Below are 18,443 nucleotides of genomic sequence, written 5' to 3'. Positions count from 1 at the left end.
ATAATAGAATTAGTAGAATTAGAATTAGTAATTAGAACATAGTAATTACCTGCAGTAAACAGGCTTTGTATTAGTCAATACTTAATCCTGCCTGAGAATACATTTTAGATTTAACACAAATAGGTATAAACGCCATTGTCTGGCTGTAGTTATAAGTCTCTATATTTCAGATTAATACCTTAAAGCCTTGTTAGAATCACACAGGACCAGAGGACTTAAGCATTATCCTGATTTCCTATGTGTCCAGCAAGAGACATCTTGTTGATGCCTGGATTACGTGCTAAACGTGCATTATCATGGTGCATTGTAGAATAGGTTATAGTTAGTGTACAAGGCCCAGGATAAATAACAGTGTTTTATGTAATCATACTAAAATAATAGCAATGCTATACTGCAGACAATATCCCTGTTTCCCTAGATCTTCAGTTTTGATCATTATTGGTTATTAATTATTGACAATATATTTGTTTAGCTATTCAGTACATCCATCACTCACTATATAACTATATATCAAATATGTTTTATCCTTCTCCACAATTAAACAATGATATGTGCATTGTTGACATTAGATCTTACTTTACATGTGTTGGTATAAGGCTATACTTGTATGTAAGGCAATGAACATGAATTTTAGTGACGTGTGATTTGCGTCAACGGAAGGGCGTCGTAGAGTACATGTAAGTGCTCCTCTTGCACTTTTCAACCATGGAAATTATAATCGTAGAATAAAAACGTCTTTTGAAGTGGTACAATAAAGTTTTTGGAGCCTAATTGAAAAAGAAAATGAAGAATTGTGTTTTTTATCACAAGCAGAAGGTATTTTATGGTCTCTGGAGCAGCTGATTTAGAAGAGAGGAGGATGGAGAGAAAGGATGGGTCTGGAATCACTTTCATTTCCTCTTCCTTCCTCCACGTCCGGTTCTCAAACAGAACAAGTAAGCCATCGGAAGAAGCATTGAAGGGCTGAAAAAGCAGCCAACACCAAGGGAATCAATTAACTCTTTGTTTTTAGACCAAACTGGATGTTCAAAACCACTTTCAGAGACCTGACAAATCCTCTCACCTCTGTATAAAACAAAACTATATGCACACATTTACAGTCAGTTCAGTCACTTGCAAGTGTATGGATGAGTAGGATGTATAGGATGAAAGACTATAGAAGTCTATAGACGAATATAGCTACCTTGACCTAAACAAATGAGAATTTTGAAATCATCTGGATTTTGGTATATTTATGTAACTGGTATTTTGTTTAGTGTATATATTTTTTACAATCCTATCAGTGGCGTTTATTCAGGGATGTCAGGCCAAGAAATTGACCAATAAAAAAAGAAGGAAAGATACATTATTTGATCTTTTGTCTCTCTTTGTTTCATCATTTTGATAGTTTATCACCATCAAGGCTAAAAACCATTTTCTTTGAAGGGAAGACGTGGTGCTTTTGCAATAGCTTAGCACTGCAGGAGTGACTGTAGGAAACAAGGGTAGGTTCAACTTTTTAAAGCTGTTTTACAACATTTCACGTCCAAGAATGGTTTGTAAAGTCACATTTCACAATTCAAACCTTGTTTGAATTTTATTCCCCCTAGGAAACGTGGTTGACAGATAAAATGCCTTAAAATACCTGACAGATAAAATGCCTTAGTTGTTTTGGCGAAATACTATAAACACCAGGTTCAAATTATTTCAAGTTTAACCATTGGAAGTGAAATGGAGTGTGAGTTGAATTGAGTGACATGAAAGATCTTCGAGGTCTTAAGTATTGATGCCTCCCGCCAGCAGAATGTTCTGAATCCTGTTTATCACTGTGTTCTTGGCCAGCTGTTTGGCAATGAGTGAGTAATAAAAATAAGATTCTGAATAATAATTAGGCCACCAAGTGCTTACAGTTATTATCTAAATAATATGTGTGAAATGCTTTATAGTGTATGTTATGTAAACAGAGAGGTCTACTTTCTTGGGGACCTGAATATTGACTGGTTTTCATCAACCTGTCCGCCCAAGAGGAAGCTTCTCACTGTAAACTTATAATTGGTTTCAGGTTATTAATCAACCTACCAGGGTGTTAACAAACACTACAGGAACAAGATCATCCACATGTATTGATCACATTTTTACTAAAACTGTAGAACTTTGTTCTAAAGATGTATCTGTACCCATTGGATGCAGTGATCACACTATAGTGGATATATCCAGGAAAGCCACAGTTCCAAAATAGTGTATAAGAGATCATCCAAAATATTTTGCTGTGACTCTTATATGGATGATGTTAACCATATTTGTTGGTCTGATGTGATTAATAAAGAGCATCCAGATGCTGCACTTGGTAACTTTATGAAATTGCTTCTTCCAATAATTGATTTTCAAACTTTCTTTTAACCATTCATGTTCTTTAACACAGGGCCGACAAACAAGTTCCTTACATTTTTCCCCTTCTACTTGCCTCTTCCATTTTTGTGGTAATGCTGTAATTAATTGGTTGTAATGTTGGGTAGAGCAGACATTTCCATATGTCTGTGTTAGCTGTATGTGTGACATAACTCCACCAGTCCACCAGTCCTATTTATGATATCGCTAGGCTACCAGTCAAGTATTACAAGGAAAACCTAGTTAAGCTGCAACTGGTCCAGAACAGAGCTGCACATCTTGCTCTTCATTGTGATCAGAGGGATAATACTAATAATATGCATGCCAGTCCCTATTGGCGTCACTTCTTGTTTTTATAAGAAACACTAATGTGTTGGAATTTCCAAATTGTTTGCATAGTCAACTTACACACAGCACTGACACACACACTTACACCACCAGACAATCCACCAGGCGTCTTTTCACAGTCACAGGTCCAGAACAAATTCAAGGAAAGTATTATACAAAGCCATATGAGTGCATGGAAGTCCCTTCCATCTCATATAGCACAAGTGAACAGCAAACCTGGTTTAAAAAAACAAATATAGCAACGCCTCTCCCCAGTGACCTACTTGTTGTGTGTATGTACTGACATGTATGTGGAACTGACAGATGCACACACACTACATGTTCATGTTTTTAAATGTATGTTAAGTTTTTTTGTCTGTAATGTATTTTTTTATGTCACATATGTTATATATATATGTGTTAGCAGTTGATGTTATTCTTCAATAACACAGATCCCAAAGCAGATCAGGGGGAGGAAAATACGTTTATTCAAATAGGACAAATCATGGATGTTATGCTGAGAGGTAGATGTTCATTCTCCCCTGTCCTCAGTGATTCTCTCCACAGAACAAAGGGACAGGATGTAGTTTTATAACGCCCACCTGTGGTTGACCAATTAGAATTCCTTGCAATAAAACTGGGCCAATGGCCAAAAAACAAGTATCCTATTTCAGGCTCAATACATAGACAAATTCCTCCCATGTCTCTGACCCATTGTTCATTAATTCCCTATGACAGAATAAACACTATTTCCATTGATCGTTAGTAGTCTCTTGACTTTTAGTCCTCTTGACCTTTAGTCCTCTGCGTTGTGTATTTATCTTAAAATATTCTTACACTCCCCTTAGAACATTTTAAAAATAAATATACTTCAAATGTCTTTTTTAGAAAACAATAGAAAACATGAAAAAAATAGACCGTATAAAAAACAAGGAGTAAGCATAACATCATTTACATTAAACACCTTGCATTTCTAGAAAGCACAAAGGGCATATTTTATTTGCTGTTACAATAAGACTGTCTGCAAGACAATAAAACTCAATCGTCCTATTGGCAAGGTAATCATTCGCCAAGTCCTTTAAAAGTGACCAGCTCTTCCACACTGATATCAGTCCCACATAGATAACTATTAGAAATGATATTCTGACAGTCTGCCCGTAGTGAGGAATTATTCTTCCGTTCCAGTGGTTGATAAGGACTTCTCTAATGAACACTTCAACGGTGATCTTGTATTGTTTCAGGTACAGGCCTTGGGTCAAGGAATATTGCTGCAGCCTCAGAAGATAGATTCTCATAACCTGTAACGAAGGAAGCAAAAAAGTGAAAGTAACAAGTTCTGGTTTCAAGAGAAATTTATATTTCACATAGATCTCCCTACGTAAGCATGCACAGATTTTCGGAAAAAGTTGGAAATTTCACCTAGATATCCCTAATATGATGACTGCGGTGTACAACATACAGTAGAAGCTTATCAGGTTCTGATCATCTTACTATGCTTCTTCACCTGAGATTGCCCCCTGATTGCTAATCAATCAGTTCTTCATTCTCCAGGCTCCGCCTTGTCATCAAAATGGACAACCTTGCAATGAATGACATGTATCCATCATGATATTCCCTGAACTTTTACTGCTGACCTCCTTATGAGCAAAACTTGATAAGGACGTTCCCATTTTGGCCCGCATGTCATGTCCCCCCTCGTGTTTTATTCCCCACGCCTCTCTTACTTGTCTGTCTGCTTCCCCTACTGCATTAGAGAGTTGTATGCAATAGTTAAGCACTGTGTCACTCATAAAGTGAACGTCTGCTTTTCTCAAATCTAACGTACCTGGTAGTGACATGGGTTAACCTGTGACGACCTCAAACGGACTCAACCATGTGGTTTTGTTATTATGTGTTGCCCATATACTACATAATACCGTAAACAATGCATATGTTTCCGAATCAGTTCAGGTGACACAGGTGTTCTCTTGGCAGCCGCCTTGGCAGTTCTGTCAGCCAGACCATTACCTTTACTCTCGTCTGTAAAGATTTGTCCATGTGATTTCATTTTCAAAATTGCAATATGTCCAGGTAACTGGAGAGCATTCAGTAGAGCCATCACCTCTGGTCCATTCTTCACAGGAGCTCCCAGTGATGTCATGAATCCTCTGTTTTTCTAAGTTCCTTAGAAATCTAGAAATCATTGAATAGACAGTGACCTCAAAAAAAAAATCTGAATGCTCAGGGTTTTGCCTGCTACATAAGTTCGGTTATACTCACAGACATAATTCAAACAGTTTTAGAAACTTCAGAGTATTTTCTATCCAAATAATATTCAGGGGATGAGCAGCAGGAAATTGAATTTGGGCACGCTATTTATCCAAAAGTCAAAATGCTGCCCTCTATCCCAAAGAAGTTAAAAAGCTTGTTGAAGGCTTATAAGGTTAACATTACACACAGGTGTAAAAATTGCTACTCAACTAGCAACTGTCACCATAGGCGTCGGCTAATGGGGATCCAAATAAAATAAAATCTTTCAACTTTGATTGAGCTATAATGCAGAACGTCTGCTATACGGATTTAATCTAGCCCTTAGACAACTTCTGATGGATTAATGCATTGCAAAATGTACTTATAAATACAAATTATAAACTTGGGGGTTCGAGCCCTGAATGCTGATTGGCTGACAGCTGTGGTATATCAGACCATATCACGGGCATGACAAAACATGTATTTTTACTGCTCTAATTAGGTAGCCAGTTTATAATAGCAATAAGGCACCTCAGGGGTTTGTGATATATGGTCACTGTACCACGGCTAAGGGCTGTGTCCAGGGAATTCGTGTTCCATAAAAACCCCCCTCAGCCGTGGTATATTGGCCATATACCACACCCTCTCTGGCCTTACTGGTTAATAACACTGTACATTATATATGTTTTACATTTATTAGTTCAGCTGGAAAGTTGAAAGCTTCCAGAGTTTTGAATAGATGGTCCAAAGCCTTTTCGGAATCAACAGCCTTCGTTGATAAATCTATATCTTGTTTTTTAGCATATTGTATTCAACTGAAACATGTACTTGTATTTGCTTGTAAGTGTCAGAAACCCTGTTCGATTAATATGTTTCAAGTCTGGTAAGACTTTTGACATTCTGTTCCTTATGAGATTGGTTAATATTTTATTGTTACAATTGACTAAACTTACAGGTCTGTAATGATCAGGGAACTACACAGATTGTCCTGGTTTTAATATAACTAAAATAACGGTGTGATACATGGAACTAGGAAGCACTGAATTGAGTGGCATGTGTGTTGTCATTGTGTAAATAGGGGCACTACCTTTCTATAGGAAAGCCATCCATTCCTGGTGCTTTTCTCCACACTAATGTTTTAACAGTATCTAATATTTATTTTGGGGTAATCTCTGTTTTAATGATTATTTTTTGTCTGCTGATAATCACAGTTGTGGAGTGTAAGAACGTTGTAGGATCAGTCCAACTGTTGTTTAATTCTGATTTATATAGAAACTTTTAAAATTGCCAATAATCACTTTGTTGTTTCTAATTAACACAGTTAAGTGTCTTTATCAATTAAAATTACAAGTGGGTTGGTGTATATTCATTTTGTGAGAGCTACAAGATGTTTACCGGTTTATTTGCCATTAAGTAGTATGCTTTATTTGAGTTTAAACTGTAGGCTCTCTTCAAAAGTAAAATATCATATTCCTGATTAAGATCAGACACTTTTTTTCTTCTTTACCTTGTAAAGTTGTTTATGGGCTTTTTCTAAGATTTGAAACATTTTTCTTTCATTTTCATTTCTAACTCTGATTGAACTTTTACAGAGTATTTAACTTTAGCAGAGTATTTAACTTTAGCAGAGTATTTAACTTTTACAGAGTATTTAACTTTTACAGAGTATTTAACTTTAGCAGAGTATTTAACTTTAGCAGAGTATTTAACTTTAGCAGAGTATTTAACTTTTACAGAGTATTTAACTTTAGCAGAGTATTTAACTTTAGCAGAGTATTTAACTTTAGCAGAGTATTTAACTTTTACAGAGTATTTAACTTTAGCAGAGTATTTAACTTTTACAGAGTATTTAACTTTAGCAGAGTATTTAACTTTTACAGAGTATTTAACTTTAGCAGAGTATTTAACTTTTACAGAGTATTTAACTTTAGCAGAGTATTTAACTTTTACAGAGTATTTAACTTTTACAGAGTATTTAACTTTTACAGAGTATTTAACTTTAGCAGAGTATTTAACTTTTACAGAGTATTTAACTTTAGCAGAGTATTTAACTTTTACAGAGTATTTAACTTTAGCAGAGTATTTAACTTTTACAGAGTATTTAACTTTAGCAGAGTATTTAACTTTTACAGAGTATTTAACTTTAGCAGAGTATTTAACTTTTACAGAGTATTTAACTTTAGCAGAGTATTTAACTTTTACAGAGTATTTAACTTTAGCAGAGTATTTAACTTTTACAGAGTATTTAACTTTTACAGAGTATTTAACTTTTGCAGAGTATTTAACTTTTACAGAGTATTTAACTTTAGCAGAGTATTTAACTTTTACAGAGTATTTAACTTTTGCAGAGTATTTAACTTTTACAGAGTATTTAACTTTAGCAGAGTATTTAACTTTTACAGAGTATTTAACTTTTACAGAGTATTTAACTTTTGCAGAGTATTTAACTTTTACAGAGTATTTAACTTTAGCAGAGTATTTAACTTTTACAGAGTATTTAACTTTTGCAGAGTATTTAACTTTTACAGAGTATTTAACTTTAGCAGAGTATTTAACTTTTACAGAGTATTTAACTTTAGCAGAGTATTTAACTTTTACAGAGTATTTAACTTTTACAGAGTATTTAACTTTTGCAGAGTATTTAACTTTTACAGAGTATTTAACTTTAGCAGAGTATTTAACTTTTACAGAGTATTTAACTTTAGCAGAGTATTTAACTTTTACAGAGTATTTAACTTTTGCAGAGTATTTAACTTTTACAGAGTATTTAACTTTAGCAGAGTATTTAACTTTTACAGAGTATTTAACTTTAGCAGAGTATTTAACTTTTACAGAGTATTTAACTTTTACAGAGTATTTAACTTTTGCAGAGTATTTAACTTTTACAGAGTATTTAACTTTAGCAGAGTATTTAACTTTTACAGAGTATTTAACTTTAGCAGAGTATTTAACTTTTACAGAGTATTTAACTTTAGCAGAGTATTTAACTTTTACAGAGTATTTAACTTTAGCAGAGTATTTAACTTTTACAGAGTATTTAACTTTAGCAGAGTATTTAACTTTTACAGAGTATTTAACTTTAGCAGAGTATTTAACTTTTACAGAGTATTTAACTTTAGCAGAGTATTTAACTTTTACAGAGTATTTAACTTTTGCAGAGTATTTAACTTTTACAGAGTATTTAACTTTAGCAGAGTATTTAACTTTTACAGAGTATTTAACTTTAGCAGAGTATTTAACTTTTACAGAGTATTTAACTTTTACAGAGTATTTAACTTTTGCAGAGTATTTAACTTTTACAGAGTATTTAACTTTAGCAGAGTATTTAACTTTTACAGAGTATTTAACTTTAGCAGAGTATTTAACTTTTACAGAGTATTTAACTTTAGCAGAGTATTTAACTTTTACAGAGTATTTAACTTTAGCAGAGTATTTAACTTTTACAGAGTATTTAACTTTTACAGAGTATTTAACTTTAGCAGAGTATTTAACTTTTACAGAGTATTTAACTTTAGCAGAGTATTTAACTTTTGCAGAGTATTTAACTTTAGCAGAGTATTTAACTTTTACAGAGTATTTAACTTTAGCAGAGTATTTAACTTTTGCAGAGTATTTAACTTTTACAGAGTATTTAACTTTTACAGAGTATTTAACTTTTACAGAGTATTTAACTTTAGCAGAGTATTTAACTTTTGCAGAGTATTTAACTTTAGCAGAGTATTTAACTTTTACAGAGTATTTAACTTTAGCAGAGTATTTAACTTTTGCAGAGTATTTAACTTTAGCAGAGTATTTAACTTTTACAGAGTATTTAACTTTTACAGAGTATTTAACTTTTACAGAGTATTTAACTTTAGCAGAGTATTTAACTTTTGCAGAGTATTTAACTTTAGCAGAGTATTTAACTTTTACAGAGTATTTAACTTTTACAGAGTATTTAACTTTTACAGAGTATTTAACTTTTACAGAGTATTTAACTTTTACAGAGTATTTAACTTTAGCAGAGTATTTAGCTTTTACAGAGTATTTAACTTTAGCAGAGTATTTAACTTTTACAGAGTATTTAACTTTAGCAGAGTATTTAACTTTTACAGAGTATTTAACTTTTGCAGAGTATTTAACTTTAGCAGAGTATTTAACTTTTACAGAGTATTTAACTTTAGCAGAGTATTTAACTTTTACAGAGTATTTAACTTTAGCAGAGTATTTAACTTTTGCAGAGTATTTAACTTTAGCAGAGTATTTAACTTTTACAGAGTATTTAACTTTTACAGAGTATTTAACTTTTACAGAGTATTTAACTTTAGCAGAGTATTTAACTTTTACAGAGTATTTAACTTTAGCAGAGTATTTAACTTTTACAGAGTATTTAACTTTAGCAGAGTATTTAACTTTTACAGAGTATTTAACTTTAGCAGAGTATTTAACTTTTACAGAGTATTTAACTTTAGCAGAGTATTTAACTTTTACAGAGTATTTAACTTTAGCAGAGTATTTAACTTTTACAGAGTATTTAACTTTAGCAGAGTATTTAACTTTTACAGAGTATTTAACTTTTACAGAGTATTTAACTTTTGCAGAGTATTTAACTTTTACAGAGTAGTATTTAACTTTTACAGAGTATTTAACTTTTGCAGAGTATTTAACTTTTACAGAGTATTTAACTTTAGCAGAGTATTTAACTTTTACAGAGTATTTAACTTTAGCAGAGTATTTAACTTTTACAGAGTATTTAACTTTTACAGAGTATTTAACTTTTGCAGAGTATTTAACTTTTACAGAGTATTTAACTTTAGCAGAGTATTTAACTTTTACAGAGTATTTAACTTTAGCAGAGTATTAAGAGTATTTAACTTTTACAGAGTATTTAACTTTAGCAGAGTATTTAACTTTTACAGAGTATTTAACTTTAGCAGAGTATTTAACTTTTACAGAGTATTTAACTTTAGCAGAGTATTTAACTTTTACAGAGTATTTAACTTTAGCAGAGTATTTAACTTTTACAGAGTATTTAACTTTAGCAGAGTATTTAACTTTTACAGAGTATTTAACTTTAGCAGAGTATTTAACTTTTACAGAGTATTTAACTTTTACAGAGTATTTAACTTTTGCAGAGTATTTAACTTTTACAGAGTATTTAACTTTAGCAGAGTATTTAACTTTTACAGAGTATTTAACTTTTGCAGAGTATTTTTTTACAGAGTATTTAACTTTAGCAGAGTATTTAACTTTTACAGAGTATTTAACTTTAGCAGAGTATTTAACTTTTACAGAGTATTTAACTTTTACAGAGTATTTAACTTTTGCAGAGTTTTATTTAACTTTAGCAGAGTATTTAACTTTTACAGAGTATTTAACTTTTACAGAGTATTTAACTTTAGCAGAGTATTTAACTTTTACAGAGTATTTAACTTTAGCAGAGTATTTAACTTTTGCAGAGTATTTAACTTTAGCAGAGTATTTAACTTTTACAGAGTATTTAACTTTAGCAGAGTATTTAACTTTTGCAGAGTATTTAACTTTTACAGAGTATTTAACTTTTACAGAGTATTTAACTTTATTTAACTTTTGCAGAGTATTTAACTTTAGCAGAGTATTTAACTTTTACAGAGTATTTAACTTTAGCAGAGTATTTAACTTTTGCAGAGTATTTAACTTTAGCAGAGTATTTAACTTTTACAGAGTATTTAACTTTTACAGAGTATTTAACTTTTACAGAGTATTTAACTTTAGCAGAGTATTTAACTTTTGCAGAGTATTTAACTTTAGCAGAGTATTTAACTTTTACAGAGTATTTAACTTTTACAGAGTATTTAACTTTTACAGAGTATTTAACTTTTACAGAGTATTTAACTTTTAACTTTTGCAGAGTATTTAACTTTTGCAGAGTATTTAACTTTTATTTAACTTTTGCAGAGTATTTAACTTTAGCAGAGTATTTAACTTTTACAGCTTTAGCAGAGTATTTAACTTTTACAGAGTATTTAACTTTAGCAGAGTATTTAACTTTTACAGAGTATTTAACTTTAGCAGAGTATTTAACTTTTGCAGAGTATTTAACTTTTGCAGCAGAGTATTTAACTTTTACAGAGTATTTAACTTTTACAGCAGAGTATTTAACTTTTGCAGCACAGAGTATTTAACTTTAGCAGAGTATTTAACTTTTACAGAGTATTTAACTTTTGCAGAGTATTTAACTTAACTTTATTTAACAGAGTATTTAACTTTTACAGCAGAGTATTTAACTTTTACAGAGTTATTTAACTTTAGCAGAGTATTTAACTTTAGCAGAGTATTTAACTTTTACAGAGTATTTAACTTTTGCAGAGTATTTAACTTTAGCAGAGTATTTAACTTTTACAGAGTATTTAACTTTTGCAGAGTATTTAACTTCTGTCCTCTATGTCTACATTTGTAATGCACTGAAAAAGATGGTGCTTTGAATTTAATGAATTAAAATATCTACATTGGTTCCAAATGAATGAATCATGTTAAACACAATTATTATTTTTCAGTTTACTTCTATTATTTTTGTCAAGCAAATATAATTTATTCAAGTAAATGCATTGTAATGGAATAGAATCAATTGAACATGATTTGTAAAGCTAATTTTATCTGTATTAAATGTGTAGCTTCAAATGTATTTGATCATGTTCCCTAAACCTGATCACTACTTAATTATTAACATTATTTTATTGATGATATTACTCATAATTATGTAGAACTTCATCCATAATTTATATTATAGACCAGGTTCTACATAATTATTCATGTAAGCACAAGATGAAATGCTGCCACTTTCTACCTTAGTGTCTGTCAGCGTAGTGTCCAGAGCATGGAGGCGCTACCAGGAGACAGGCCAGTACATCAGGAGACGTGGAGGAGGCCGTAGGAGGGCAACAACCCAGCAGCAGGACCGCTACCTCCGCCTTTGTGCAAGGAGGAGCAGGAGGAGCACTGCCAGAGCCCTGCAAAATGACCTCCAGCAGGCCACAAATGTGCATGTGTCTGCTCAAACGGTCAGAAACAGACTCCATGAGGGTGGTATGAGGGCCCGACGTCCACAGGTGGGGGTTGTGCTTACAGCCCAACACCGTGCAGGACGCTTCGCATTTGCCAGGGAACACCAAGATTGGCAAATTCGCCACTGGCGCCCTGTGCTCTTCACAGATGAAAGCAGGTTCACACTGAGCACATGTGACAGACGTGACAGTCTGGAGACGCCGTGGAGAACGTTCTGCTGCCTGCAACATCCTCCAGCATGACCGGTTTGGCGGTGGGTCAGTCATGGTGTGGGGGGCCACAAAGCCCTCCATGTGCTCGCCAGAGGTAGCCTGACTGCCATTAGGTACCGAGATGAGATCCTCAGACCCCTTGTGAGACCATATGCTGGTGCGGTTGGCCCTGGGTTCCTCCTAATGCAAGACAATGCTAGACCTCATGTGGCTGGAGTGTGTCAGCAGTTCCTGCAAGAGGAAGGCATTGATGCTATGGACTGGCCCGCCCGTTCCCCAGACCTGAATCCAATTGAGCACATCTGGTACATCATGTCTCACTCCATCCACCACAGACTGTCCATGAGTTGGCGGATGCTTTAGTCCAGGTTTGGGAGGAGATCCCTCAGGAGACCATCCACCACCTCATCAGGAGCATGCCCAGGTGTTGTAGGGAGGTCATACAGGCACGTGGAGGCCACACACACTACTGAGTCTCATTTTGACTTGTTTTAAGGACATCACATCAAAGTTGGATCAGCCTGTAGTGTGGTTTTCCACTTTAATTTTGAGTGTGACTCCAAATCCAGACCTCCATGGGTTGATACATTTGATTTCCATTGCTAGTTTTTGTGTGGTTTTGTTGTCAGCACATTCAACTATGTAAAGAAAAAAGGTACAAATCTGTCGTTTTGCCCCTGAACAGGCAGTTAACCCACTGTTCCTAGGCCATCATTGAAAATAAAAATGTGTTCTTAACTGACTTGCCTAGTTAAATAAAGGTAAAAATGTTGCCCAGATCCTGCAGCACCTTGACGCCTTCAAGGACAATCCCAGTGTCCTCTGGTTCCTCAGTGGTCTTTGAAAATGTAGATCCACAAAGTATTGTCCTCAATGGCTGCCACAAAGACAAAACTCGTCAATCAGACAAAATGAATCATTCATCAATTAAGTGTTTACAGTTAGGGACTGTAGGTTGCAAAAAGTATAGCTGATGAAGCACAAGAGCATGATACAGACAGAAATATATCAAGATTGGAGTCCTTTTAAGTGTCAACTAAATCAAGAACTGCTGGTAATATTTGAACACCGCCTATTACAAGGCTAAAATTAAAAGTGTTTCTAACCAAGATTTCCATTCTATTCAGATTGCATTTGAGACATTTGATCACAGCATTCAAACACACAAAAAAGACATGGAGTCTTTAATCTGAATAATACAATTCAGAAGAAAAAATAATGTTGCATCTAATCGCAGCTATTGAAATAAGATGGAAGACAGAGGAGATGACGCAGGAATAAAATAGCTAATGATAGAAGATGAAGGTGGCACAGAACAGGAGAGGAAGATAAAGACAAAGGAAGGAAGGAGGAAACACTTCAATCTATTAATATGCCATATATTCCTGAACAAGGTTTTCTGTGTCTTCACCCATATACACTCTCACTCCCTTTTTGATGCACTTTCCTCCCACATCTATGTTGTTATTCTAAGAAAAGAGAAGAAGGATTTTTTCATTTATGTCTCATTTTGAAGTCACCTTTTGGTGTAGAACCATATATGAATGTGTATTTAGAAGCATAAGGAATTCTTACATCAGCCATAGGTGCCATGATTGATATGAGTCTTCTGCCCAGATGTCCTCCTCTTCTTTGGAACAACTTCAGCAGGTTATCTGAGTGTATATCACGTTGAGAAAGACATTTGGACGGGAGTGAGGTTGTGGTGATTCTCTTAAACTCACATTTGAGATGAAAATAGTAATTAAACAAATTCGTTGTTTTTTTTAACTATAGAGAGGAAAATAGACTGGAGATGATCACACAAGCAGCAAACTACAGGGTTCTCTATAAAGAGAGAAATAACTAGGCAGTCAGCACAAATGGTGAGAACTCGGAATAAGGCTCAATAATGTGGCAAGCTGAGGGAAAATAATAATCTACCTTCACCAACAAATCCCAGAAAACATACCAATAGATCAACAATAAGACAAGTATGGCTAATTTACTTCAATGACTTCAGAGAGCGCAGGCCATCTTGCCATGAAGTCCTCTACCACGGACAACTTCATGTCTCCTGTATGCAAATGTCTTCTCCATTTTGAACTTCACTGTCTCTCTGTTGTTCCTTTTCTTCACATCGGACAGTAGATCTTTCCACATGTCCTCAAGGCTCCTGAGGGATATGTGAGGTTAAAGTTCACTTCTGCTCTCTTTGTCTTTTTAACAATATAGGCTGTACATGACTTCCCTGCAGGTTTGTGCTTCAAGGAGTTTATCGTCACCTCTGGACATCCCAGTCTTCTCAGAAGAGTGAGGTAGTTTGCCAGTTTGTATTTCAAACTGGTTTTCCATCCGCCACATCCAGTGAAGTGATGCTTCTCAGTCAAATATGGATGCTTCTTGACTGTGTGCAACCTATTCTATCTCTCCATCAGTGGTATAAACGTTAAGCTGGACAATCTCTTGCAATAAGCCGTCGATTATGTCTGACTTCAACTTAGGCTCTGGAACAAGTAGAGTGCCACTTTCAAGGTACGCTGAATTGGCCTGCTGAAGTTTTAGCTCAGCATCACCGGAGAATTGAGGCACACAGAACAAAGTAGGCCAAGAGGACCGTGAGCTAGTAGACTCTGGAGTGTCAACTGAGCCACTGGATAGTACTGTTATGGTTATGATTGAAGGCGGAGATTGTGAGGGTCTCTGACATGTCAATAACTTTAAGAGTACCTTTGTCCTCTACTTCTGCCATTGAGGTCAGGTTAAATAACTCATTTCCAAAAATAGGGTCCATGAACTGAAGACTGAAGTTGCCGTGATGTCCACACTGCTTCTTTACATCGTTCAAAAGGTCAGTCACAGATTCAGGTAGTCCACAAGGAAAGGTCAGTCTCTGGCAGCGGCCATCAATCAGGATGATCTTTATGATTGTAGGAGTTGGCATCATCTTGCTTCTTAGTCTGCAAAGAAAACAGACAAGAACAACAGTCAAGGATTATTCTTCATGGTCCTTTAAATGTTCATTATATTTGAAAGTTGTAAGAAATACAGTTTTCATATCTATTTTCTACTGATTAGGCAGGCATGCATATTAATTGATATTCAACCAGTATGTGCTAAACATACTTAACCTCTTGTTGGATATGCCATTACAAAGTCACCATGCGGACTGATCCAATGATGGAGTCAACCAGTGGATAACTGTCTGCCAGTTCACTTAGTGCCACTAGAGACACATTTCTTGTGGGAGCTCTATAATGTTCTCTGTACCAACCACACAGTTCCTTGACAACAAAAAAACACAATTTCACCAAAATCTGCTAATCCACCTGCTAATTTATGGGCAACTATCATTCCCTTCCTGTATGTTATGCCCTTACTTGTCACACACTGGGAAAGATAACCCTCAGGTGTGTCAATGTACTTCTGTCTAATGGATTCTGCCATTTCATTTGAGAGTAAATTCACTGGGTGAGTGGAGACAGTTGAGACCTCAAGTTCAGACTTGCTAATATATGGAGAGCTCAACTGGTAAGCAATCATCTGATGTGTGGAGGCTACATTTTTGAAGCACCTTGAAGCACTGCTTTATTAAAGCAAGGTATGTTTGGCCTCAAACCGCATTGTCCAATCTGCCCTACCAAGCAAAAAGACAGTAACTGCTGGAACGAGCCTACACTTTCTGCCGTTTCCCTAAGGTGTCTGCAGCATTGTGACGTATTTGTAGGCATATCATTGGAAGATTGGCCATAAGAGACTACATTTACCAGGTGTCCGCCCGGTGTCCTTTGTCGAAATTGGTGCGTAATCTTCAGCTGCAAGCATTCTTCCATGGGATTCAGAGGAGAAAGCAGACTTCCACGAATGATATATCATCGAAGAGATATGTGAAAAACACCTTGAGGATTGATTCTAAACAACGTTTGCCATGTTTCAGTCGATATTATGGAGTTAATTTGGAAAAAAGTTCGGCGTTTTGATGACTGAATTTTTTTTTAAAACAATTGAAAACATTTTTGGTTTTGAACAAAACGGTGCGATTTCTCCTACACAAAGAATCTTTTTGGAAAAACTGAACATTTGCTATCTAACTGAGAGTTTCCTCATTGAAAACATCCGAAGTTCTTCAAAGGTAAATGATTTTATTTGAATGCTTTTCTTGTTTTTGTGAAAATGTTGCCCGCTAAATGCTACGCTAGCTACGCTAGCTATCAATACTGTTATAAAAATGCTTGTTTTGCTATGGTTGAAAAGCATATTTTGAAAATCTGAGATGACAGTGTTGTTAACAAAAGGCTAAGCTTGAGAGCTAGCATATTTATTTAATTTCATTTGCGATTTTCATGAATAGTTAACGTTGCGTTATGGTAATGAGCTTGAGGCTGTATTCACGATCCCGGATCCGGGATGGCTAGTATCTTAAACAAGGTGAAAAAAAAAGAAAAAAAAAAGAAAAAAAAAACATTCTCAGTTCCACGCTATGAGCAGGTAGTAACGTTTTGCTTGGTAGGGCAGCATAGCCTTACAAGCAGACCAAAACAACAAATCATCTGGGGCTAATGTTCCAGATAATGATGCTTCGGTAGAAAGGGGGAGACCTAGTCAGTTGTTCAACTGAATGTATTCAACTGAAATGTGTCTTCCGCATTTAACCCAAACCCTCTGAATCAGAGATGAATGAGGTGGATGCCTTAATTGACATCCACGTATTCAGCACCCCTGGAATCAAATCAAAATCAAATCAAATGTATTTATATAGCCCTTCGTACATCAGCTGATATCTCAAAGTGCTGTACAGAAACCCAGCCTAAAACCCCAAACAGCAAGCAATGCAGGTGTAGAAGCACGGTGGCTAGGAAGAAACCTAGAGAGGAACCAGGCTATGTGGGGTGGCCAACATGGCCAAGATATTCAAATGTTCATAAATGACCAGCATGGTCCAATAATAATAAGGCAGAACAGTTGAAACTGGAGCAGCAGCACGGCCAGGTGGACTGGGGACAGCAAGGAGTCATCATGTCAGGTAGTCCTGAGGCATGGTCCTAGGGCTCAGGTCCTCCGAGAGAGAGAAAGAAAGAGAGAAAGAGAGAATTAGAGAGAGCACACTTAAATTCACACAGGACACCGAATAGGACAGGAGAAGTACTCCAGATATAACAAACTGACCCTAGCCCCCCAACACATAAACTACTGCAACATAAATACTGGAGGCTGAGACAGGAGGGGTCAGGAGACAGTGGGACAGTGGGTTAACTGCCTTTCTCAGGGAAAGAACGACAGATTTTTACCTTGTCAGCTCTGTGATTCGTACCAGCAACCTCCGGTTACAGAAGCCTAATGCCAGGGAACAACTCTTTGTATCTATGCCTGTGCTCAATTATTTTGCTTTCTAGATAAGAAATAGAGTCATCACTATGCACGGGGGAAAATCTGTGTGGTAACACATGAGGTCTGTTTGTCTTGTCTGACTACTTGTAGGGGAAATTCAGAATAACTGTATTCAGGTAATCCAATGTTAAAAGTTGTCTTGATACAAGTAATGCTGAGCAGTGAGACAGCTCGTTTGGGACAATACCCCCAAAAATATTGTGAACAAGATCTGGAGTATAGCCAAAGATGCCGTGAAAATGAGTTAAGTTGCTTGTGAAAACACGATCTTTCTTCACCCCAAAATGTTTTGTTCAAGTGTCTTTTGTTTTTTTGTTCTCAAGCTGAAAGCACCAGATGCAACTTCACGTAACTGAATATCACAAATCTTTCCTGTGCAAAACATGCAATAGTACTCCCCTGAGAAACTCTCAATGAAAGCAGATATGCTGTGAGCTCCCAGATTGTCAACCACTACACTCTATACTGTACCTTTGACATATACACCTAGTAAAGGGGCATAAACACCAAGTTCTTCCAGAGTTCGTGGATCTCTTAGAAGAGGTTCCAAAACCTTACCATAACCATAGGTTTTAACATCATTGCTCTTGCACAGAACTGCTAAATAAATGGATGATAAAGAGGAATGAGGCAAGTTAGCCAACACCCAATAAACAGCACATAGCTTGTGTTTCTTCTTTGTAGTGCCAAGGGGATTACACATTTCGAAGTCATCCATATAAAGACCTGAGAGTATCCTTAGCTCTTCTCCAGAGAGAAAACAGTTATCCTTAAAATGTGAACCATCTTTGTAGGACTTGTGATGGTCCAATGTTAATGTCCTGCGGTCCCCAATGACGCTCAACTACTTTGTCAACAATGTCCCTTCTACTTAAAAGCTTCTGTAATTACTTCAGTATTGGGACATACTGGAAAGTG

This window comes from Oncorhynchus clarkii, unplaced genomic scaffold, assembly GCF_045791955.1.
Source record: "Oncorhynchus clarkii lewisi isolate Uvic-CL-2024 unplaced genomic scaffold, UVic_Ocla_1.0 unplaced_contig_3050_pilon_pilon, whole genome shotgun sequence".
In the NCBI taxonomy this organism is placed as follows: domain Eukaryota; kingdom Metazoa; phylum Chordata; class Actinopteri; order Salmoniformes; family Salmonidae; genus Oncorhynchus; species Oncorhynchus clarkii.
The sequence above is the reverse complement of the archived record's forward strand: the minus strand, read 5'-3'. Positions refer to the sequence as shown.